Genomic DNA, 6,372 nt, shown 5'->3' with positions numbered 1-6,372 from the left:
TTGTGATATGTATTAAAATGTAAAATGTTTATACCATTTGTTTCAGCAATTTTCCTTCTAAAACTATAGGTGCACTTTGCAAATGTGCACACACACACACATACTCGTATGTATTCAAGTTATTTATTGTGGTCTTGTTAGCAAATTATGAAAAATTGGAAACAAGAAACATGTTGCCTGATAAGGGGAAGATTAAAAAATTGTCCCATTTTTGCTTATCTTTCTCTTAAAAATATTTAATGCTTAGAAATTCTAAAAACCAACAAAACAAATGAGAATGAATGAACACAAAACACAGATTATTAACAATATGTCTGTACATTTAAAAATTCTGATCTGTTGTCTATCTCTCCGCTTGGATCATGGGAACTTTATCTTTCTATGTTATATGTGTATAGTTTCATTATACTGTAAGTACTTTACAACCAGCTTTTATTATTCTTATAAACTGGCAAACAGTAAAGAAAATAAATCCTATTATAAAGTTTTAATGGATTGTTGGAGTGATTTAAATTCCTTTATTCCCCTTATTCCTATGTACAGCAATTGTTAACTTTTGTATTTTATACTGCTTTTGAAATCTTTCCCACACTTAGATATTTTACAGTTCAGCTCTTACTATAGCCTACCTGTTATCCTTTCAATGTCGAGGTAACATTTTACAAATTTGCTGTGTTATTATTCTGGGTTATTACTTTCTCTAATATACATTGTATAGTTCTTTCTGAAAATTTATTTTTGTTCCAGAAGAACTTATTTTCTGTATAGAATCAATGTATATGTGTTTAGTAGATTTATTTTTAGAAATTTCTGCAATGGAGTTATTTCAATCACATTCGTGCACATTTTCCCCCTTTCTATAGAGGGCCCTGTTACAAAAAAAGGTAGAATTGTTTTTTCATACAACCAAATGTCATTGGGGGATAATACAGGCTTTCTCAGAGAACCAAATTAAAAAGAAAAAATGCTGGAGTTTTTCCTCTGTTCAGTGTGAAACTAGCTGTAGGTTTGTTGTATACATCTTTTATCATGTTGAGGTATATTCCTTCTACACCCAGTTTTTTTGAGAATTTTTATCATGAAGGAATGTTGAATTTTATTAAATGGTATTTTGGGGCATCTATTGGAATGAGCATTTGATTTTTGTCCTTTATTCTGTTGATACGCTGTATCACATTTATCAATTTGCACATGTTGAACCATCCTTGAACCCCTGGGATAATTCCCACTTGGTCCCATTGAATTTGGTACCTGTTATCACCCCTTTTATTCAACATACTACTAGAAATTCCAGCCAGAGCAATTAGACAAGAGAAACAAAAGGCATCCAAATTGAAAAGGCAGAAGTCAAATTATCCTTGTCGCAGACCATATGATGTTTAGAAAGACCTAAAGAGTCTGTGAGAGGGGAGGCGGAGCAAGATGGCAGCCGAGTAACAGGTTCCTTGCATCTGGGCACCGTGAGTCTGGGGAGATAGGACTCCAGGCATCTCTGGCTGGTGGGAACTGCCTATCATCACTCCTATGAGGATACAGGGAGTCAGCGAGAGACTTCTGGACCCCAAGAGGAGGACTAAAACCGTGGAAAACCGGCAAGTGGTCGCGTGTGTTCAATCCGTCTAAACCCGCCCACAACTGTAAGTTCAGTAGCAGCGAGACTGCAAACCAGAAAGGCCTTACCTGTGAACTGTTTTGATGTCCTTGGACTTGGCACTGAGTTGAACTGCCTTGGGGAAGGCCTGAGCGGGAGTGCGGAGAACTTTGGCCGTTGTCTAGGGCCCCAGTCTCAGCCACTGAGCCAGACAGAGCTAATAGTGTTTGGCGGTGGGTCACACGGAACCATTGTCAGTGATCTGCCCCGGCAAGCTCCGCCCTCAGGGTCTCAGAGCTAGAAACGGGTGGGAGCTGGTAACCCAGCAACCAAGTAGCCTAAGGGTGGGGTCTGAGCCGCCTTGCAGCCCTAACCCTCAGGGGCAGAGTGAGACCGGTTTTGGCACACTGGGTAAGTGGATAGCCACTTCAGCAGCGATTCCAGCGAGAAAGCTGGGAAAGCTTCTGCTCAGCAAGTTTACAAGTTCAAAGTGCCTTTGAAGTAGGCTGAAGAGAGATTTAGGGTGTCTACCTGCTGGGGTTTGAGAAATCAGCAGCCTCCAGTCGTATCAGAACTATGACTAACATCTCATACCCCAGAAGACCACGTGTTGCCCAGACAATATTCAATAACATATACAAACTGCTTTGTTTTTGGTTGTGTATTTTTTTCTTTTTTTTTTTTTTGTTTGGTTGTTTTTTTTGTTTGTTTATTTTGACGTTGCCGATGTTCTTTTGTTTTTTTAATTTCAATCTTTTCCACACAGATCCCTTTTTCTTTCTCAATTTTCCTAGTTTAATTATAATTTTCTATTGCTGCCTTTTTTAATAACTTCAACTTCATTTTTGCTAGTGTTTCTACCGATATAATTTGGTTTTTCACCCAATTTTATCCCTGTAAAGTTTTCTGTTTGCTTGTTTTGGTTTGATTTATAGCATTTTTGTCTTTCCTCTCTACTTGGTGGAGGTGGGGTACTGTGTCTGACCAGGTTAGCAAAGAGCTGCTGACCTCAAGGGAACCACGCAACTGGGCACCCCCAGAAGGTGGGGTTTTTTAAGGTTGTGTCAAAGTACCCTACTGTACACCTATATTGCCCTGTCTCCCTCTTTCTGTGCCTCTCTTCTTTTTGTCAATATTCCTTATACCCACCCCCTCTCCTTTCTCTATCTTTCTTTTTTTCTTATCACTCGGTCCTCCTTTCTTTCATCCCCTTTTTTTTGCTCTTCAACCTTCTCACCCTTCTGGTCCTGTAACCCTTAGTCCACAGGCACAAGAACTTAAAGAGCAAGAGGAAGTGAAAGGAAAATTAGGGCAAGGAAACAGATAAAAGAAATCACTCATGAGGAAGAATCAGCAGAAAACTCCAGGCAACATGAAAAACCAGTCTAGAACAACCCCACCAAGGGACCATGAGGTAGCTACTGCAGATGATTCCACCAGTATAGAAATGTTAGGAATGACAGAAAGGGAATTTAGAATACACATGTTGAAAACAATGAAAGAAATGATGGAAACAATGAAGGAAATTGCTAATAAAGTGGAAAATAACCAAAAGGAAATCCAAAAACAGAATCAAATAAGAGATGAACGATATGAAGAATATAAAAAGGATATAGCAGACCTGAAGGAACTGAAACAGTCAATTAGGGAACTTAAAGATGCAATGGAAAGTATCAGCAACAGGTTAGACCATGCAGAAGAAAGAATTTCAGAGGTAGAAGACAAAGTTCTTGAGATAACTCAGACAGTAAAAGAGGCAGAAAAGAAGAGAGAGAAAGCAGAACGTTGACTGTCAGAATTATGGGACTTTATGAAGCGTTCCAACATACGAGTTATAGGAATTCCAGAAGGGGAAGAAGAATGCCCCAGAGGAATGGAAGCCATACTAAAGAATGTTATAAAAGAAAATTTCCCAAACATGACCAAAGATTCTGACACACTGCTTTCAGAGGGATATCGGACCCCGGGTCGCCTCAACTCTAACTGAACTTCTCCAAGACACATTGTGATGAACCTGTCCAAAGTCAAGACAAAAGAAAAGATTCTGCAAGCTGCCTGGAGTAAGCGCCAGTTGACCTACAGGGGCAAATCCATCAGAGTGACCGCAGACTTCTCTAATGAAACTTTCCAAGCAAGAAGACAATGGTCATCTACCTTTAATCTACTTAAACAGAACAATTTTCAGCCCAGAATTCTGTACCCTGCTAAGCTAAGCTTCAAAATTGATGGAGAAATCAAATCATTTACGGATATACAAACATTGAGGAAATTTGCCACATCAAGACCAGCTCTACAGGAAATACTTCAACCTGTTCTGCACACTGACCACCACAATGGATCAGCAGCAAAGTAAGAACTCAGAAATCAAAGGACAGAACCTAACCTCCACACTGATGCAAAAGATAAAACTAAGCAATGGACTCTCACAAAATAAGACGAATAGAATACTACCACACTTATCAATTATCTCAATAAATGTGAATGGCTTGAATTCCCCACTGAAGAGACATAGATTGGCTGACTGGATTAAAAAACACAAGCCATCCATCTGCTGTCTGCAAGAAACTCACCTGGCTTCAAAAGACAAATTCAAGCTCCGAGTCAAGGGTTGGAAGACAATTTTTCAGGCAAATGGAATTCAGAAGAAAAGAGGAGTTGCAATCTTATTTTCAGATACATGTGGATTTAAAGCAACTAAAGTCAAAAAAGACAAAGATGGTCACTTTATATTGGTCAAGGGAAAACTACAACAAGAAGACATTTCAATTCTAAATATTTATGCACCCAATTTAAATGCTCCCAGATTGTTGAAGCAGACCTTACTCAGTCTGAGCAATATGATATCTGATAATACCATCATAACAGGGGACTTTAATACACCTCTTACAGAGCTGGACAGATCCTCTAAACAGAAATTAAACAAAGATGTAAGAGATTTAAATGAGACCCTAGAACAATTATGCTTGATAGACGTATATAGAACACTCCACCTCAAAGATAAAGAATATACATTCTTCTCATCACCCCATGGAACATTCTCCAAAATTGATCATATCCTGGGACACAAAACAAATATCAACAGAATCAAAAGAATTGAAATTTTACCTTGTATCTTCTCAGACCATAAGGCACTAAAGGTGGAACTCAACTCTAACAAAAATGCTCAACCCCACCCAAAGGCATGGAAATTAAACAATCTTCTGTTGAATAACAGATGGGTGAAGGAAGAAATAAAACAGGAAATCATTAACTTCCTTGAGCATAACAACAATGAAGACACAAGCTACCAAAACCTGTGGGATACTGCAAAAGCAGTTTTGAGAGGAAAATTCATCGCTTTAGATGCCTACATTCGAAAAACAGAAAGAGAGCACATCAACAATCTCACAAGAGATCTTATGGAATTGGAAAAAGAAGAACAATCTAAGCCTAAACTCAGTAGAAGAAAAGAAATATCCAAAATCAAATCAGAGATCAATGAAATTGAAAACAAAAGAATCATTCAGAAAATTAATGAAACAAGGAGTTGGTTTTTTGAAAAAATAAATAAAATAGATAAACCATTGGCCAGACTAACTAGAAATAGAAAAGTAAAATCTCTAATAACCTCAATCAGAAACGATAAAGGGGAAATAACAACTGATCCTGCAAAGATACAAGAGATCATCTCTGAATATTACCAGAAACTCTATGCCCAGAAATTTGACAATGTGAAGGAAATGGATCAATATTTGGAATCACACCCTCTCCCTAGACTTAGCCAGAAGAAATAGACCTCCTGAACAGACCAATTTCAAGCACTGAGATCAAAGAAACAATAAAAAAGCTTCCAACTAAAAAATGCCCTGGTCCAGATGGCTTCGCTCCAGAATTCTATCAAACCTTCAAGGAAGAGCTTATTCCTGTACTGCAGAAATTATTCCAAAAAACTGAGGAAGAAGGAATCTTCCCCAACACATTCTATGAAGCAAACATCACCCTGAAACCAAAACCAGGAAAAGACCCAAGCAAAAAGGAGAATTTCAGACCAATCTCACTCATGAATATAGATGGAAAAATTCTCAACAAAATCCTAGCCAATAGATTACAGCTTATCATCAAAAAAGTCATTCATCATGATCAAGTAGGCTTCATCCCAGGGATGCAAGGCTGGTTTAACATACGCAAGTCCATAAACGTTATCCACCATATTAACAGAGGCAAAAATAAAAATCATATGATCCTCTCAATAGATGCAGAAATAGCATTTGATAAAATCCAGCATCCTTTTCTAATTAGAACACTGAAGAGTATAGGCATAGGTGGCACATTTCTAAAACTGATTGAAGCTATCTATGACAAACCCACAGCCAATATTTTACTGAATGGAGTAAAACTGAAAGCTTTTCCTCTTAAAACTGGAACCAGACAAGGTTGTCCTCTGTCACCTTTACTATTCAACATAGTGCTGGAAGTTCTAGCCAATACAATTAGGCAAGACAAGGAAATAAAGGGAATCCAAATGGGAGCAGAGGAGGTCAAACTCTCCATCTTTGCTGACGACATGATCTTATACTTAGAGAACCCCAGAGACTCAACCACAAGACTCCTAGAAGTCATCAAAAAATACAGTAATGTTTCAGGATATAAAATCAATGTCCACAAGTCAGTAGCCTTTGTATACACCAATAACAGTCAAGATGAGAAGCTAATTAAGGACACAACTCTCTTCACCATAGTTTCAAAGAAAATGAAATACCTAGGAATATACCTAACGAAGGAGGTGAAGGACCTCTATAAAG

This window comes from Nycticebus coucang, chromosome 17 (assembly GCF_027406575.1).
Source record: "Nycticebus coucang isolate mNycCou1 chromosome 17, mNycCou1.pri, whole genome shotgun sequence".
Classification (NCBI taxonomy): domain Eukaryota; kingdom Metazoa; phylum Chordata; class Mammalia; order Primates; family Lorisidae; genus Nycticebus; species Nycticebus coucang.
This window is presented reverse-complemented; position numbering follows the sequence as displayed.